The sequence below is a fragment of the Pipistrellus kuhlii genome, unplaced genomic scaffold (assembly GCF_014108245.1).
Source record: "Pipistrellus kuhlii isolate mPipKuh1 unplaced genomic scaffold, mPipKuh1.p scaffold_m20_p_14, whole genome shotgun sequence".
NCBI lineage: Eukaryota > Metazoa > Chordata > Mammalia > Chiroptera > Vespertilionidae > Pipistrellus > Pipistrellus kuhlii.
Window position 1 is genome coordinate 41,204,954 of NW_023425449.1, and position 20,583 is coordinate 41,225,536.

Genomic DNA, 20,583 nt, shown 5'->3' on the forward strand with positions numbered 1-20,583 from the left:
GTTTATCTTATGTATTAATCCCCAATTTCTGTCTTAACACCATTGACAAAAACTAAGGTGAGAGCTGGAGTCACATATGATTCCAGAACTGCTCCTGGATGCTGTCTACTGGTATTTAACGATTCATTCCAGAGTTCTCCACCCTCTGTTCTTTCTTTCTTTTGGGACTGCATTACAGTCTGTTTTCACAAACAAGACTTTGGGGATAGTCTCCAAAATACATCATCTGACACTGACAGCTTTTCTAAGTCCCTTTGGTTTCCTATAAAATTTGAGGTTTTAAAAACCATCTTCAGAGTTTCCTATTCTTTTTTTTTTTTTTTTTCTCAATAGCAATGGATCAATTGGTATATATTATGGAGTTCTGGATTATATATTCCTAAAATTATTCTAAGTCTTTTTGCAAATGTCTCCCTGCCTTGATGGATCTTTGGAAAGTTTAATAATGGCTCTAGGTACAGAGAAAAAACAGAGCTTGACATCAACAGAAAAGGGCTCCTTATCTTGAGAGAGGTTTAGTTTTAAGAAGCAACTGAATCTTAGGGGATTTTGTCTGGCCAGGAGGGAAGGGAGTAGCTCAGAGGGAGATATGGGACAGAAGAAAGTGGAGTATAAGGTAGGGGAAAGAACTAGTAGGATAATGGCTATTAAGTTAAAGTTGGGATTTAGGGTGATCTAGAAGAGACAGTTGTAAGCTTTCTACATTTTTCTTTTGACTTAGCCAATAAATATCTTAAGGAAGAGATTTTTATTTTAACTAAAAAAAAAAAAAAGTTTTGATACTTCCTCAAACTAATTAAAAAATGAAAACTAGTAGAAGTTTGAAACTTTGCTCTACATTTTTTTAATATACCTCTCAAATAAACAATCTTAGTCATATCAAAATCTCTACAAGTGTTCTTGGTTAACATATTCCATTTAGTAATATAAGCACACAAATTTGGACTATAATGTAAACATGTTATTCAGGAAACAGGAGTCCAGCCAGGAAGAGGAGGCACAGACTTAACTTTAGACTGAGTCAAATCCATGAACGTCTGGGAAGAAAATTTTATCCAGAAAGGTTGCTTATACATCGCTTATCTCAGTCTTCAAAGCTACCAGATAGGCCATCCAGCTACAAACTCCAGACAAGGTTTATGGCCCCAGAGGAATGGAATGGTTTGCAGAGGAGGTACTTCCCAGAACCAGATTTTTCTGGATGAAAGAAGACAAGACTGAGGAAAATTCTCAAGTGGCTTTGATAAGTAACCTATGGCAAACTTTGTCCAAAGGATGTCAGTCTTAGACTTCAGTTTCCTAGTTCCCCAGGCTGCTTTGAGGAATTAGCTAATTTCAAGGTTCCTCTTAATGAGGACAGAGTGTCAGGTAGGTTTCCAGCAAGAGTAAACATTTCTCAAATCTGATCAGATGGCCAAAGGGTATCTGAAGAGTATTTCTTATTCCTTACAAACAAAGTAAACTCAGCACCTAGGATCTCATTAAAAGAGATAGTTGTTCTAACTTATATGAGACCCACTTACCTCAGCATTGTGGCCAGGAAACCCCCAAGCCTAGCAGGGGGCTCCAGAGGCCTAAAAGAAGTGGGCTTTTCACAGTCAAATATTGTACCTGGAAAGTCTCATCTTGACTAGACCTCAGTGGGGCTACTAAACATCAAAACATCTGAATCTCCAAATATCCACAAAACAACCTGTTGATAAGACAAAGTTCAGTTTATTACTTACCGTGGTTAGCAGTTTTTACCATATTACAAAGCTTCCACAGCACCTCAGAGGTGGGAAGGGGAGGTAATAATTGCCTGAGAATTGGGAGTTTATTTAAAGCAGAGTTCGTTTAGGACCAGGTAAGGCTCATGACACAATAGTCCAGAACAGGAGAAAAAAGCAAGTGAAGACTTTGAGATGGGGATTCTTTTGAATATTAGAGCATATGTTGATGTTTTCCATGGAAGAGCTGGTGGACATGCCTGTTATGTAAAATCAAACAATTTGCCTGGGCAAGATATTTATGGGAAAATAAAATTAGACTAATGAAGCAGAGGAATAGCACAAAATCATGCTAATGTAGACAGTGGAGTGTGATTTCAGTTTTCAGTGTGTAGACTGAATGTGGAGTAAAGATATTCAAGCAAGAAAATATCATAAATAATATCAATAAATAATAATTTAATAAACAATAAAGATAATAAACAGCTATTTCATAGAAATTAAAAAGCAATCTTTCAGAAAAATGTATGTCAACACTGGGATTAGCAAAGTTAAAAAAAAAAGATAAATAATTTTTATTGAGCATTTGCTCAGTATCAAAGTTTCACAAGTTTTCACATTTATTCTCTATCACAATAAAGTGCCATTAGTATTATTATCCTCTTTTTTAGCAGCTGGAACTATTTTTTTTAATTTATTTTTTTAATATATTTTATTGATTTTTTCCCTCCCTCCTTCCCTCCTACACATCCCCTTCCTCCCCAGAGTTTTGTGTCCATTGGTTGTACTTATATGCATGTATAAAAGTCCTTCGGTTGATCTATTATCTCTCCCAGATCTTCCTCCCCTCCCCGCTGTAATTTGACAGTCTACTTGTTGATATACTGTCTCTATATCTATCTTTTGGTTCATCAGTTTATAATGTTCTTTATCATCCACAAATGAGTGAGGTCATGTGGTGTTTCTCTTTCATTGATTGGCATATTTCACTCAGCATGATGTTCTCCAATTCCATCCAGGTTGCTGCAAATGATGAAAATTCCTTCTTTTTTATGGCAGCATAGTATTCTATTGTGTAGATGTACCATTGTTTTTTGATCCAATCATCTGCTGACTGGCACCTAGGCTGTTTCCAAATTCTGGCTATTGTAGATTGTGCTGCTATGAACATAGGGGTGCATATATCCTTTCTGATTGGTGTTTCTAGTTTCTTGGGATATATTCCTAGGAGTGGGATTACTGGGTCAAATGGGAGTTCCATTTTCAGTTTTTTGAGGAAACTCCACACTGTTCTCCACAGTGTTTGCACCAGTCTGCATTCCCACCAGCAGTGCACGAGGGTTCCTTTTTCTCCGCAACCTCGCCAACACTTGTCCTTTGTTGACTTGTTGATGTTGGCCATTCTGACAGGTGTGAGATGGTACCGCATTGTTGTTTTGATTTGCATCTCTAGGACAATTAGTGACTTTGAGCATGTTTTCATGTGCCTTTTGGCCTTCATCTGTCTTCTTTTGAAAATGTTCTATTTAGGTCCATTGCCCATTTTTTAATTGGATTATTCATCTTCCTTTTATTTAGTTGTATAAGCTGTTTGTAGATGTTGGAGATTAAACCTTTATCAGTGGTATCATTTGCAAATAGGTTCTCCCACACAGTGGGCTTTCTTGTTGTTTTGTTGATGGTTTCTTTTGCTGTAAAAAAGCTTTTTATTTTGATGTAGTCCCATTTGTTTATTTTCTCTTTAGCTTCCATTGCCCTAGGGGTAGTATCAGTGAAGAAGTTCTTTTGGCATACGTCTGAGATTTTGCTGCCTGTGGATGCTTCTAGTATTTTTATGGTTTCCCGTCTGATGTTTAAGTCCTGTATCCATTTTGAGTTTATTTTTGTGAATGGTGTAAGTTGGTGATCTAGTTTCATTCTTTTGCAAGTGTCTGTCCAATTTTCCCAACACCATTTATTGAAGAAACTGTCTTGACTCCATTGTATATTTGTGCCTCCTTTGTCAAATATTAATTGAGCATAGTGATTTGGGTTGATATCTGGGTTTTCGATTTGATTCCATTGATCTATATGTCTGTTCTTGTGCCAGTACCAGGCTGTTTTGAGAACAGTGGCTTTGTAATATAGTTTGAAGTCTGGTATTGAGATCCCTCCTACTTTACTCTTCTTTCTCAGGATTGCTGTGGCTATTCGGGGTCTTTTATTGTTCCAAATGAACTTTTGGAGAGTTCTTTCTAGGTCAGTGAAATATGTCGTTGGTATTTTAATGGGGAGTGCATTGAACCTATAGATTGCTTTAGGAAGTATGGAAATTTTGATGATGTTGATTCTACCAATCCATGAACATGGTACGTTCTTCCATCTCCTTACATCTTCCTCTATCTCTTTTTTCAGTGTCGTGTAGTTTTCCGCAAATAGGTCCTTTACTTCCTTAGTTAAATTTATTCCTAGGTATCTTAATTTTTTTGGTGCGATGGTAAATGGAATTGCTTTTTTAGTCTCTGTTTCTGCAGTTTCACTGTTGGTGTATAGAAATGCCATGGATTTCTTGGCATTAATTTTGTATCCTGTTTAGCAGCTGGAACTATTGAGCATCCTAGGGTTAAACTAAGTTTTCTGAGGTCGTAGAGTTAGAAAGTGATAGAGCCTCGATTTAAACCCAGGATCTTTTATTCCAAGCCCAACACTGTTTCACTGTATCATAATTTCCTCTTAACACCAGGAAACAAAGAAGCAAAGGGAAAAATACTTAATCCAAAGGGATAATCCATGCCCAGAAGTCTCCCAGAATCATCATTTATCACCATATTTTAAGTCCAAGGCTTTCTCTTTTCCATTATGTCTTCCTTCCCCTTGGACAGAATGCAGTTTTACTAATGTGCCATATTTCAGGAATTAGTGCTCTAGGTAGCAGTCCCCGCTCCTGGCCTCCAGTCATGCCAATGCAGTCCTAGTCACAAGATCAAAGTCCCTCTCCTGTCCTCAGAAAGCCATGGGGTCCACTGGAATTGCTTAGCTTGCATATTTCTCACCCAGTGACTTGCATCTCCAGCAGTCTATTAGATTACAGCAGAACTTGGAAAAGAACTTTCTTCTTGGAATGGACCTCACTGGAGCCTTCTGAGAATTAAGGGAAAGAGGATGATCACCGAGTTTGGGTAGTTTCAGGACATCCCAGGGAAAAGTTAAGGAAAATCCTTTAATGAAAGCTATTTTTTTTTTCTCCTGAGTTTTCAATATGTATCTGATCCAGGCCCTGATGATGATAAAATGTGCATGTTCTCAGCCAAGAAGAGCCTTTTTCATGCTTATTAGACCCACCGTGGGGACACCTCTGAGTAAACTCTACCCTTAGAAATGTGGAGGAAACACATGGAGAAGCTGAGATTGTCCAAGTCACTCTTTATACACTCTCATAGTTCATATGATCAGGGCCATCTTCTTTCAGAAGAATATAAAATCTATTTATTTGATTATGTAAGGCTCAGAGAAGTATATTACCCCTAGGTCTCAGACTTTAAGAGAAGTGTTCACAGGCTTTGTTCATAAATAGGCCGTGTACGTTTTTCCTTCAATAAATAGTCACAAACAGACTTATGAGACACAAATAATCCTTCCTCATCCCCTGCTCAGAGCCAGCAAGTGCCCACTGTACAAGTGCCTACATTGGGGAAGGAAAGCTCATGAAGGAGGGACAAGCAAGGCCTCAAAGAGAGTGTTTGTTTGTGCTAGGTCTCCACAGCTGGCCAGGAATGGCCCACAGACACTGAGAGGAGAGGATGAACTCATGGGCCAACTGCAAACCTTGTAGGAAGCAGCTGAGTCACCAACAATAATAGCAACAATAATGATATTACATCATTTCCTAAGTATCACATACCAACCGCTTTAAGTATTTGACCTCATTTAGTTTTTATTAAATGCTTACTAAAAAAATATTAATTTTTTACAAAATAATCTTCATTTCAGATTTAATATATCTGTACCTTGAGTAAGCTACCAATTGCCCACCTATGTAGCTTGTTGATGGCAAAGCCAGGATTTGAAATTGTACCTCTTCATTCAAGGCCCATATCCTTCCGCTGTGCCAGGCTGCCCTCCCTTCTACTCCCTAGTCAATGTGGCCCACACTGGCATGGGCTTGGCATGCAGTGAGACAGAGCCACTGCTGGCAATGACACTCATTAACAGTAGCCTCCACATAGAGACCACTTATTGAATCAGTGGTGAAGGTGAGTGCTTCTTTCGCTTTTTGGCATTTTGTTTTATTTTATTTATTTACAACCCTATAAGGTAACTATTATTTTTCTCATTTAATTAGATTATCAGGTAATTAAACCTAGATTCAGTGGGTTTAGTGATAGGACAAATATCTCAAGTCAGTCTTGAGAAAAGTAAAACAGTGAGCAGGTCTCACCCTCAGTTAGCTCATTGCATTCATTAGAAATTGTCCTTGTGCACAGTTCAAAACTTCCTTATATTCTGTTGTTTGATTTTAAACTGTGCTCGTGTTTTTCTTTCCAAAAAGAAAAATTAGTCAGCACTTTTTTTTTTTCTATTTCTCCCCTTCTCAGAAGCTGACTTAATGCTAAATTCTTGAGAGAGTTTTAAATTGTTTTTAGCTCTCAGTTTGCCCTCAAAAACCTCCACCGTATGCCGAAGCAGTTGGTGAAGAAAGGGCTGGAACAAGTGAAATAAACTTGTAAATTCTTTAATCCCATGTTCTTGCTCTTAATGATTTGCTTCAAGGTCTGTGTGGTTATGACTGCCCACCCAAACTATTCACAGGCCCTGAGTGGGAGGACTGAAGACTTCGAATACATATGAAAAGATATATACGGTCAATACTTTTCTTACCCAGAACGTGAAGTTGTTACTATTTTGTCTAATCTTCCACTATTTCTATTAAACTCTTCCTTTCTGGTTTGTTGTTTCTGATCTTTTTTCAGTAAGCAGCATCACTTCAGTAATTCACTGGACCTAAAGTGATGTAATAGCCTCAAAGTATTGCTGGAAGAGCGGTATAATGGTATAAAAAACCTATTTCCACTATAAATCAACTTTCTTTGCCTTTCCTCAAGTAAATTGGAAATAATGTATCTTCATTTGTTTGGTTTGTTCCCAGTGAGCTGAAGGATCATACAAGCATGTTGTGTTTTAATTTGTCTCTTACTCCCTTTCCTAATTTAATTCATTTTTGGGGAAGGATAATAAACAGAGTCAAGATCAAAAAATAAATGTTGTACTTCAATGAAAAATGATGCATTTTCTATACCACAGTCTTATTTTTATCTTGTTCTTTATCATCAGGCTATTTTGTACTTTTATAAACTGCAGGAAAGAATGAATGTACAAATTTGTCTTGTTTTATAGAATCCATTCAGTATGCCTATGGAAAATCCAGTTTTGCCTCCATTTATAATTCAATTCATTTACTTCATATAAATTTGGTTTATAAAATATCATTTTGATTGTTTTTAAAATCTTTCTGGTTCCCCCAGGCTTAAGTAGTAAAATAAAATTTTCAACATGTGTTCATTTTTATATATGTATAAGAGCTAACTTTCACCTTTTTCTGAAAATTAATTTTTGATAGAGATACATTCAGAAAGTGGACCATCTGATGCTTTATCCTTGAACAGTGCCCTGAATAAGAAATCTAACATAATATTATTCATCCCTAATCTGGGCTTCACAAATTCTTAGTCACTCTAGCCTAACTAAGTCTCTCATGACCTTTTTGCCCCATATCATTTAATGTCTATTTATAAGTGGTTTTTCTTGATCATATTGTGTATCTCTGAAATTCATTGTACTGTGAACATTAAGGTGGAATGTGCTAGAGGACACCAGTCTGCACAGTATCCCATTTGAATGCTGGAACTATAAATCGATGGCTTTGTTTTTTCTGGTGAATAAAAAATTAGGCAGGTAGGAAAATAATATGAAATATTTTAGAGTTATTTGGAAAATTGTCTAGATGAGTAATATAGTTCTAGCATTAGGTTTAAAGAAATGTCTTATTTTCTATGTGCTTTCAATAATAACACTAAAGCTTATTGTTGAGAAAATCAGTACTGATTTTTAGAAGAAAACATACTTGTAAGTTATAGTATGGAGCCCTTCATGAATATATTTAAGAAAACATAGAATTAAAGGGTTTTGAAGCCAAATTAATATAGCTAACATGAGTATAAAGCAACATTCATTTAAAGCAATTTTAAATCTGATAAATCAGAGAACTAATTGGATTAAATAATATTTTTAGAGTAGATGAAAATGGTACTGAAGTAACTGAGTATTAAGAAAAAAAATTAGTTGCTAGGTTATTGACTCCTATATTGGTTGTCAACAATTTACTATAACTGTAAATTAATACTAAAACAAAAATTAGGGGAAAAATTTATATTCTAAAAAATTTATAGCACATACCAAAAAATGGGGTAATTCCTAATATAATTTTTATTTTTTTCTTCAGTTCATTCCCTAAATGGCAAAAACTTTTACCATCAACTTTCTAAAAATATATATTATTTTTCAAAAACAGTTGACATACAATATTATATTATTATAGCTTCAAGTGTATAACCCAGTGATTAGTCATGTATATAACTTACAAAGTAATCACTCAAATCTAGCACCCATCTGACACTATACATAGTTATTACAATATTATTGACCATATTCCCTATGCTGCCCTTTACATCCCCATGACTATTCTGTAATTACCAATTAATCCCTCCACCTTTTCATCCATCGCCTCAAGACCCTTCCCACTGGCCACTGTCAAAATGTTCTCTGTATATATGTCTGTTTCTGTTTTGTGTGTTCATTTACTTTGTTTATTTATATCCCACATACAAGTGAGATTATCTGACACTTATCTTTTCCTTTCTGACTTATTCCACTCTGCATAATACCTTCTAAATCCAGCTTTGTTGTTGCAGAGCAATATTTCATTCTTTTTTGTGTCTGAGTTGTATTCCATTGTATATGTACCAGTTACTCTTTATCTAATTCTCTATTAATGAGCACTTAAGTTGCTTCCATATCTTGGCTATTGTAAATAATGTTGCAATGAACATACAGATGTATATGTCTTGTTCAATTTAGTGTTCTGTGTTTCTTTGGATAACTACCCAGAAGTGGTATTGCTGGGTAATTTTGTCTCTTGTATATCTTGTTTTAAAGTCCATTTTGTGTGGTATAAGTATAGCTACCCCAGATGAAATATCTTTAAATCCTTCTGTGTTCTGTCTGTGTGTTTCTTTTAATCTGAAGTGAGTATTTTGTAGACAGTATATGTAAGGGGCTTGTTTTGTTATCCATTCAGCCTCTGTGTGTCTTTTGATTGGAGTTCTTAAATCCATTTTCATTTAAAGTAACTGTTGATAGATGCATATTTATTGCCATTTTGTTATTCATATTTTTAATCTTTTTTTCCTTCTTCTTCTTAAAGAAGACCCTATAACCATTACTATAATACTGATTTAATGGTGATACATTTCTTTAGCTTTTTCTTATCTGAGAAGCTCTTTATCTGTCCTTTTATTCTAACTAATAGCTTTGCTGGGTATAATAATCTTGGTTGAATGATAATAAACTTGCTTTTCATCACTCTAAATATTCTGTGCCAATTCCTCTGGCCTGCAAAGTCTCTGTTAAGAAATCAGCTAGAAGTTTTATGAAAGTTCCCTGCTTTTAGAATTATCTTTGTCTTTTACCTTTGGCATTTTAATTATGATGTGTCTTGGTGAAGGCTTCTTTGGTTTCATCTTCTTTGGGACTCTCTGTGCTTCCTGCTCTTGTATGTCTATTTCCTTCACCAGGCTAGTGAAGTTTTCTGTTATTATTTTTTTTAAATAGGTTTTTAATTATTTTCTCTGTCTCTCTCCTACTTCCATCACCCCCATAATCAAATGTTGGTATTCTTGAAGTTATCCCAAAGGCTTCTTAAACTAACCTCTGTTTTTTTTTATTCTTATGTCTCTTTTCTGTTCTGATTGAATGGTTTTTGCTTCCTTCTCTTCCAAATTGCTGCTTTGAAGCTCTGCTTCATCTACTCTACTGATGATTCCCTATAATTTCAATTAGTCTATCCTTCATTTCTAATTGGTTTTCTTTGTGTTTCTTATTTCTTTATTGAAGTTCTCACTAGGTTCATCTACTCTTCCACTAGGTTCATTGAGCTTCCTTATAACCAGTATTTTGAAATTTTCATCTGTAAGATTGTATGTCTCCATTTTCTTTAGTTTTTCATTTTCTCTTTTGTTTTGTTATTTCATATAGTTTTGTTTTGTTCTTTCATTTGGGGCATATATTATTGATTTCAGAGAGGGAGAGAGAGGGAGAGAGAAATAGAAACATCAATGATGAGAGAGAATCATTGATTGGCTGCTTCCAGGGAATTGAGCCTGGAACCCAGACATGTGCCCTCAACCAGAGTCAAACCTGGGACCTTTCAATCCGCATGCTGACACTCTATTCACTGAGCAAAACCAGAAAGGGCTGGGACATGTTTCTTTGTCTTCTTGTTTTTTTCCTGCCTCCTTGTGTTTATTTCTTTGTATTAGGTAGAGCTCCTCTGTCTCCAGTCTTTGTAAAGTGGCCTTATTTAGTAGGTGTCCTGTAAGACACAGTGGCATACCCTTCCAAATCACCCAAGATGGGCACTTCAGATGTGCCCCCCACCCCATGTGGGCTGAAAGCACCCTTCTGTTGTAATTGAGCCTTTCTTGCTGTTGGCACATCATTAAAAGGGATTTTTCCCCCAAGCGGATTGGCTATGAGGACTGGATGCAACCACCTGGGAAAATCTGCTGTGCAGGATTAGATCCCACAGAGGAGGTTAGTGAAGCCACTCATTTTAGTGGGGCTCTGGTGCCTGCTGAGTCTATCCCTTGAGCATTTTGCTTGCAAAGGTGGTTAGGTGGTGCTCTAGCATGGTATGAAACTGACTATCAGGGTCTTCTGCAAGGTGAGGCCAAGATCAGTTGTCACCTGTCACCTGTATATGGCTGCTACTTGTGATGGGCTTAGAGGTGACTTGGAAAGGCCAAACTGCAAACAAAGGCTGGTTGCCACTAATGCCAGTCCTGGAGTCACTTAGCTAGTGCCACAGCCAGGTGCTGCTTGTTTGAGAGATTTTAGAAAAGTCCAACAAATCATGAGCCAAGACAGGCTATTCCTATGGAACAGTCATTGGGAACAGTTTGGGTAGGCCTGCAAGTTGGGTGGGGCATGTTCTCAGGGAAACACCAGGGCAGGGAAAAGATATTAGACTGCTTGATGGAGACTCAAATATGGTATCTGCCTGCTGGCTTTGTGGAAGGAGGACTCAGCAGAGAAAAAATAGCCTCTCCCAGCACCACTCTCTGGGAGAAAACTACCACTCCAGCCCTCACTGTGATGCCAGACAATTCAGTTCTTCCCTGTAAGTCTCTGGCATCTATCAAGCTGCAGCTCCATGTGTAGGCCTTTTAAGAAAAATGCCTGGGCCTCTAGCAGTCCTCCATCTCACTAAGCCTCAATCCTGGCTGGTTTTCATAGCCAGAAGTTATGGGGAATTCTCTTCCTGGCCTTGGAACCCTGGACTGGGGGGTCTCATTTCTCAGATGGGATCTTGACAACTGAGATATCCCTCCTGATTTTTAACTGCCACACATAGGTGTGGGACCAGCATCTCCACCCTTCCTATGGGTCTCAATGTGCCTTCTTCTGTAAATCTTTAGTTGTAGGAATTCTGTTTAGCTAAATTTCAGATGGTTCTGAATAATGGTTGTTCTGTATTTTAGTTGTAATTTTAATGTGGTTGTCCATCATCAAGTTCTTAAAATCAGCTTGTTGTAAACATGAACCTTGATAGAAACTAATGGCAAATGTCCACTAAATCTCCAACTATCCATTCTTTTGGAAAATATAGATAAGACAAACACCTTTGTATAACTTGTACTGCCCTCCTTTTAGCACATCATTAAATTAACACAAAAATGTAATTGAGAAGTAACATACAAAAACATGTTCCTGCCACCATTTAAAATGACTGTATGCTAATTAAGCCAGCAGCAGAACAAAGGTCAAACTTTGCAAAAAGGAAAACATTCATAAGTTGATTTGTAGCATGAAACCTTTTTTTCCAAACAGCCTACTGCCAAGAACAGAACTGTAACTTGCTCACAAAATATTAAATAATTATAGATAATATCACATATAAGACAAGATACAGCCTTCTATATTCACTCTCTTGTGTTTCATTCTCACAGCGCAAACTCTTCCTTCTCCACAATTAGTGTACCAGGTTTTTCCCAACTTTGTCCAACAGCCAGATACTTAAGCTGAATTCCAGACTGAGGGTAAAACAACCCTGCTCTCTTCTTATCCCAGTGGCCTCTGAGTAAAAAGTGTAGCCCCAGGAATGATGAATTCGGTATGAAATTAATAGAGGGAAATATCAAAACCAGAACCTTGCGTTATCGTGTTACATCATGACTCTCAGTTAAAAGTGATTCAGCCTTCTTGAGTCTGTATATCTATTTACTCACTGTCTGACCATCTCATCAGTGAGTATCAGACTCCCCCGGCTTACTCATGGGGCTGGCTGGCACATGGATTTCTCCATGCAGTGGAGCGAGCACCAGAGACGTACCATGTAATCCCCTTGAGTATGGAAGGAAAGATTAGAACTTTTATTTGTGCTTATTAAAATAAGGAAATGAGCTTAATTAATATTTAATAAATGGTTAAGTATAGGACATACATAACATATGTATAGTACAGTTTTGGAAAAAAAAAAACCTCATATAATATAAATAATAGGTGACATTTATTGTCGTCTTTGGTCCCTCCCATCCATGCCAAAGCCTTTTGAGGAGTCAAAGGGCACTGTTAAAAACTGCACCATGGCCAAAACCAGTTTGGCTCAGTGGTAGAGCATCTGTCTGCAGACTGAAAGGTCCCAGGTTCGATTCCAGTCAAGGACATGTACATTGGTTGCGGGCACATCCCTGGTAGAGGGTGTGCAAGAGGCAGCTGGTCGATGTTTCTCTCTCATCGACGTTTCTAGCTCTCTATCCCTCTCTCCTCCTCTCTGTAAAAAAATCAATATAATATATATTTTTTTAAAAACTGCACCATGGCAGCAGGTATAAATCTGGACCAGCAAAGGGAACTGTCATAGAGGGCATCCTACCCCTGGGAGCAATGTCCAAGCCCAAGAAATGATTAATAAAGTTCATGTGCACAGACCAATGGAGTCCCATCCTTGGCTGGGCTCTCAACTGTACTGTTGCACTAAACTGCATGATGGAAACTCAAATAAATCACTAAATGATTTTACTGGTAAGGAGCTATGATAAAAGTCACACGGAAGGATAGAATGTAATAGACACATCCTCCCTGCCCTACACACACACACACACACACACACACACACACACACACACACACTAAGCATAGATGTGAACCCCAGGATAGGGCAAAAAGTGACATCAGGAAAATTCTGAAAAGAGGGTAAGTGGAGGAAGACAACCAGGTGTGGTGCTTCCCAGCTTCCACCCAAAAACAGTAGGCACCTAAGTGAAACAGGATTCCCCCAACTACCTGCTGGTAAATCACCATCAGGTGTCTGTTAGAGCCCCAGCAAAAGTCAGTGGCCTCAGGGTTCTCCTTTCCATTGGGCCTGAGAAGCCCTTCTCCTGCCATTCACACCTGGGCAGGAGTGGGACCAGAGAAGAAACCCACCACAATAAGGGCTGGTTGGGAGCACTATATCCCAAGGGTCTGAGCTCTCCTGCCTGTCCAGACACATCTGGGAAGCCTAGGGCACAGGTACAAGAATCTTACCACACTCTTCTACCACCAACAGACACCTGGCAGCCAGGAGGAAGCACCAAAGAACCAGAAAACCCAACCAGACCAAAACAACATTGCAAAGATTCTGAATATTAAACTGCCATTGGAACCACAGTCCACAAAATATAGGTCAAGACTCACATGCTTAATCTAAATAAGATGACTATCTGCTAAAACATGAATTTAAATAGGGCCCAGAAACCCCTGACATAATAGGAAAAAAATATCTAGGATACAAATGAATGTCACTTGTTATACAAATAACTAGAAGGAGAAAAAAAAATCACAATTTGAATGAAAAGGGACAATTAACTGATGCCAACAATTATATGAATATAATGTTGGAATTATCTGACCAGGATTTTAAAGTAGTAGTCCTAAGATTGCTCCAATAATAAATTATACATTTTCTTAAAACAAATAAATTAAATCACAGAAAATTAATCTAAAACTTTTTAAAGAAGCAAATGGAAAATATAGACATGAAAAACAAAATAATAGATATGAAAATTGGCTTCACAAGCTTAATAGTAGAGCAGAGGTGAAGAAAATTAAATCAGAGAACTTTAGGACAGTACAGTACAATAGATATTCACCCAATAAAACCCTAGAGAAAAAAATGATTTTGAAAAAATTAATGGAGCCCCAGATACCTGGGAAACAAAAGATTTTACATTATTGGAGACCTCAAAGGAAAAGAGATGGCAGGGGTGGGTGGCTTAAAGTATATTTAAAGAAATAATAGGTGTAAGCTTTACAAATCTGTCAAAAATAAACCTACAGATCCAGAAAGTTAACAAACCTCAGATAATGTTTTCTAAGTGATGAAAGACAAGAAATGTGAACAATGACTTCTAAACCCAGTAAAACTATCCTTCAGGAATGGAGGTGAAATAAAAACATTTTTAAATGAAGGAAAATGAAGGCTTGCCCTTAAAGATTGGCTTAAAAATGACTTCAAATAGAAATGAAATAATAGAAGAAAAATAGAGTAAGAAGAAAGTATCAGGAAGGAAGGAGGAACAACAAAAAGAATAGACATGATTATATTCAATAGACTATTCTTTTCCTCATATTATAAATTATATTTGCTAATTGAAACAAAACTCTTAACATCTTCTGATTCATAAGAAAATTATACTTAAAAGCAAAGAAGGTAAAAAGACTAAATGGAAGATAGGTTTCAACACTTTACTGAAAATTGTATTTGCCTTTCTTTGTCTGGCTTATTTAATTTAGCATAATAGTCTCCAGGTCCATCCATGCTATCGCAAAAGGTAAGATTTCCTTCTTTTTCACAGCACAGTGGTAGTCCATAGTGTAAATGTACCACAGCTTTCTTATCTACTCATCTACTCATAGGCACTTAGGCTGCTTTCAAATCTTGGTTATCCTGTATAATAAAAGGCTAATATACAAACAGATAGAACAGTGGAACAACTGGTCACTATGACTTGCACCAGGGGGCATGTGCAGAACATGGTGGACATCGGCCATGGCAGGATGGTAGAGCTGGTGAGCAGGGGTGCCATACCAAGGCGGGGTGCTGGTCATTGTCATTGGGGCAAGCCTCTGGTGATTACTGAAAATTTTTGCCCCCCTGCACCATGGTCGCACCCACTGCTGGCACCAGAGCCACCACTTGCACTCACTGCCAGTACTGGCTCCACTCACACCTGCAACAGGCACCAGAGCCAGTCTCAATCACTTGGTGTCATCAGCAGGTGTGAGCGGGACAGGCGCCATCAGCATGTGGGATCGGCAGTGAGAGAGGGGCTGCTGGCAGATAGGGGACTAAGGGCCACAGAGGGAGGGGCCAGGCAGGGGCAAAGTAGGTTGGTGCCTACTATAGTTCCTTTCAAGGTGCACAAATTCGTACACTGGGCTCCTAGTTGTAAGTAATACTGCAATAAACATATTCTTTCAAATTAGTGTTTTGGGTTTCTTTTGGATATATTCCCAGAAGTAGAATTGTGGGGTGTTAAGGAAGTTCCTTTTTTAATTTTTTGAGGTAACTCCATACTGCTTTCCACAGTGGCTACACCAATCTGCATTCCCACCAACAGTGCATGAGGGTTCCCTTTTCTCCACCTTCTCACCAGCACTTGTTTGTTGATTTATTGATGATGGCTATTCTGACAGGTGTGAGGTGATATTTCATTGTTGTACTGTAGTTTTAATTTGAATTTCTCTGATGAATAGTGATGATGAAATCCTTTTACATGTCTATTGCCCGCCCACCCTCTCCAACCCCCCATCTATTGTATATGTCCTCTTTTGAGAGGTGAATAGTCAGGTCCTTCGCCCATTTCTTAATGGGATTGTTTGTTTTTTGGTGTTGAGTTTTATAAGTTCCTTATAAATTTTGGATATTAAGGCCTTATCAGCTGTATCAGTGAATATGCTTTTCCATTCAGTGGGTTGCCTTTTCACTTTGTTGATCATTTCCTTTGCTTTGCAAAAACTCTTTAATTTGATGTAGTCCCATTTGTTTATTTTTTCTTTGGTTTCCCTCGCCTGAGGCGAGAAATCAGAAGGAAAAAAAATATTGCTACAGGAAATGCCTGAGATTTTACTGCCTATGTTTTCTTCTAGGATTTTATGGTTTTGAGTCTAACGTAAGATTTTAATCCATTTTTTAGTTCATTGTAGCTACAGTAATCAAGAGAATGTGGTATTGGCAGAGGGACAAACATTAGATCAATGGAACAGAGCAGAGAACACAGAAATAGACCTATATAAATATTTTCAACTGATTTTTTTACAAAGCGGAAAGAGTAATTCAATGATGGAAAGCAAGCCTTCTCAAGAAATTGTTCTGGTGAAACTGCATATTGGAGCAGGGGAAGGGAATAAAATTCAGACTACCTCTTATTCAAAAATTTATTCAAACTAGATCATAGACTTACATATAAAATGCACAACTACAAACCTTTTAGAAAAAGACATAGGAGAGAAATCTTCAGGCTCTAAGGTTAGGCAAATAGACTTGACACTAAAAGCACATCTATGAAAAGAAAAATTGATAAGCTGGACCTCATCAAAATTAAAAGCTTTTGCTTAGTGACAGTTCCGGTGAAGGGAATGCAAAGACAAGCTACAGACAGAGAAAAAAATGTTGGCAAACCAGGCACATGATAAAAGATTAGGATCCAGCATATATGAAAATCTCTCCAAACTCAACAGTGTTAATAACAGTTCAATTAGAAAATCACCAAAAAGCCTGAAGAGGCTATTTACCTAGCAAATTAGCACATGAAAAGATAGTCAATGTCATTAACGAAATGAAAATTTAAACACATTGAGATCACTATACTAGTACACTTATCAGAATGGCTAAAATGAAAAAAGTAACAACCAAATGTTGGTGAAGATGTAGACAAACTAGGTCATTCATACATTGCTGTAGGAATGTAAAACTATATAGCCATTTTTAAAAATAATTTGGCAGTTTTTCAATAAAATTACACATTAAATTGCCATATGATCTAGAAATGGTACTTTTGGACATTTATCCAAGAAAAATAAAAACTTATTTTCACACAAAAATATATACACAAATGTCATGGCATATTTATTTGTAATAGCCCAAAACTAGAGTCAGCCCAAATATCCTTTGGCAGATAAACAAAATAAACTGATGAATAAAATACATCCAGAGACACAGAAGTATGGAACAGACTGATGAATTTTAGAGGGGGCTGGGAGGGTTGGGAGGGAAGGAGAGGAGGGATTAATTGGGGAACGTATGTGCATTTATGCATAACCCATGGACACAGTCAATGAGTGGTGAAGGCCTGGTACGTGGGGATACAGGGTGGAAGGATCAATGGGAAAACTACACACACACACACACACACACACACACACACACAAAGATAAATTTAAAAACCAACTATTCATTCAGCTGTACTATGGAATATTATCCAGCAATAAAATGAAAAGAACTATTGACATAGGGAACAACTTGAATGAATACTCAAAAAATTATGCTAAGTGAAAGAAAGCAATCCCAAAAGATTCATACTATGTGATTCTATTTACATAACGTTTTGCTGTAGCAAAATTTTAGAACTAGAGGACAAATTAATGGTTGCCAAGGACTGGAAGAGAAGGGAGAGGGCAGGAAAGAGTGAGAGGGAAGTGGGTATGACTATAAAAGGCAATAGAAGGGGTCCTTGTGGTGCTGGGACTGGTGACTATGGTGGTATAATTAGGAATGACACATGACAAAACTATAGAGAACAAATACTAGATGTACCGGTTAATAATGGCAGATTTTGTAATCCAAGAAAACATGATAATTTCAAGAGAAACAACAAAAGTGCTTTAATTAAAGTAATGTCCATCGCTAGCTACACATTTCCCCCATTTTTCAGGTAATTTGTGGATACCGTCCCAATAGAACTTTTCTTGTTTTGTGGCAAACCATTCAGAAACCCGATTTTCCACTTTTTGTATGTTTTGAAGCGCTGCTCAGAAAGTGCCTGTGCCATCAATCGGAACAAGTGGTAATCTGAAGGAGCAAGGTGAATATGGTGGGTGGGTTAATACTTCCCAGGCAAGATCTTTAATGTGTCTTTAACTAGTTTTGAAGTGTGTGATGGTGTGTCATCGTGAAGCAAAATTACTTTGCTATGTTTTCTGGCACATTCTGGTCATTTCACCATCAAAGCATGGTTCAAATTGATTATTTGTTGTTGGTAGTGATCAATATTAACAGTTTCATCTGGTTTTAAAAGCTCATTATGCCCCACACCTTCCTGATCCCACCAAACACAGAGTATTATCTTCTTTCTGAAGCGATTTGGCCTTGCAGTCGATGTTGATGGTTGACCTGAATCAACCCATGATTTTGTGCATTTGGGATTCTCAAAATAAACCCACTTTTTATCGCCAGTTACAGTTCGATGCAAAAAAAAAAAAAATACTTTCTTTAATCCATTGAAACAACATTTTACAGATGACTTTTTGGTTTTCCATTTGTTTTTCGTTCAGTTGATGTGGCACCCATTTTCCTTCCTTTAAAATCTTTCCCATTCCTTGTAAACAATTGGAAAGTGTTTGCTGAGAAACGTTTAATTTTTCTGCTAGTTGTTTTTGAGTGTGACATGTGTCTTCATCCAATAATGCTTGTAATTATTGGTCTTCAAACTTTTTTGGTTGACCTGGATTTTCTTTGTTTATCACATTGAAAACATCACTTTTAGAGCATTTAAATCAGCATTCACAAGTATCTGGAGATGGAGCATGTTCACCACAAGCTCCCCGAAGTATTCAGCAGCACTTTTCTTCAAAATAAAGTAATGAATTTAACTTCCCGCAAATGCTCTTTTTTTTGCAAGAAATTCGACATTTTTAAGTATAAAAATATCTATGATGTTAACACTTCCAGCAAATTTGACATATGAAGTTTTGAAGCTTGCTGTCAATACAACAAAGTAGCATACATATCAAATCGCATATGTAGCAACAAATGTGTAACTCCATCTATTGAAAACATCCGCATTAGTTACAGGTACACCTAGCAAACATACACACAAATGTGTACAAATAAAAATGAATAAGGTTGACAAATTGTGTCAATATCAATGTTGCAGCTGAGATATTGTACTACAGTTTTGCGAATGTTACCATTGGGGGAAACTGGGTAAAGATTACATGGGATCTCTCACATTTTTCTTCGGACTACATAAGAAGTTACAACTATCTCAATAAAAATTTCAATTAATGAAAAAAAATATAGTATGGCTATGACTGGTCACTGCTCTGGGCTGGGTTCCTGTCTGGTCCAGAGACACCCACTCACACACACATAGAGGTTTCTGCTGTCGCAGGTGCACATCAGGAGGTGTGAATAGCATGGCCCGTTGGCCTCCGCGAGGATCTCCTGCCACTTCTGCTCTCCTTCATCTGCGGAGATGAGGTTGTGCCTAAAGTGAGCATATTGCCCAGACTTAAAAAAAAAAGAAAGAAAAAAGAAAAATAAGGATTAAACTCTGATACTGTGTTTAAAACCAAGGAGACCCTAGGAAATGCAAGATGTGGATTTTGAAGAAATTTCTTTAAGGACAAGAGTTCAAAATGTCTTCATATTCCTTGTGCCTTTAATATGTAAAAATACCAACAAAATAAAAATAAAAATCAAACTGTGGGATAAAAAGCCTCCCACTGCAAGCATGTATCTATTAATCCCTCTGTGAAGGGTTATATTAGATCTATATTAGATCTTATGGGTGATCTAATTTGACAATTTGACTTCTTGTAACCTGGAGAAGTACTTCTTCTCTGCATGTTAGAGATGGGGAAACTGAGGCTAGAATTGCTAAGGAACCAAGTAACCATGCTTGTCTCTCCTGCAGAAAAGTAAGAATTATATATTTAGAACCTGTTACCTGTTCGCAGGGCACTTACGTAAAAATCTAATTAACGTAAAAAAGTAAATTGTTTTGAACTTATAACCCCTGCATTCCTCACCAGTTCTCTGTGAGCTAGGGCCCTGCAGTGATCACGGGAAGTCGTGGAATATTCTTATTTCTTAGCATGTTACCATGTAAAGGGAGCACTCTATGTGCCTTTAGAGGTACAGGAGATTCCTTTAAACCTCACGTAAGTATGGCTTGTGGCCCCATCTCTTTATCAAACCACCAGCAATTGGCTAAGGGCCAATTTGCTGAATTAGACCTTGGTTCGGTCCCTAAATCTCTGCCCAACCTCTGATTCATCCAAATAAAGTCTGCGGGGTAGTGGGGGTGGGGTGAGATTCTCCAATAGCTTGTACACGATACAGTGATGTGTGTATCCAAGGATCTTTCAGCATGCAAGTGCTCCTGACTGCCAAGCAACGTTTAGGTCAGATGACTCCCACCTTCTGACAAATCTTCACGTGAAGCTGCATTCTGAAATCTTACCCCAACAGCCCAGAGCTGCCCCCCAAGCCTGCTCACAGCCCCTGCATATGGGCCCAGCCCTGCCCTCAGAGGCGCACCCAGGGGCTGGCTCCCCCTGACTCCCACTCAGAGGC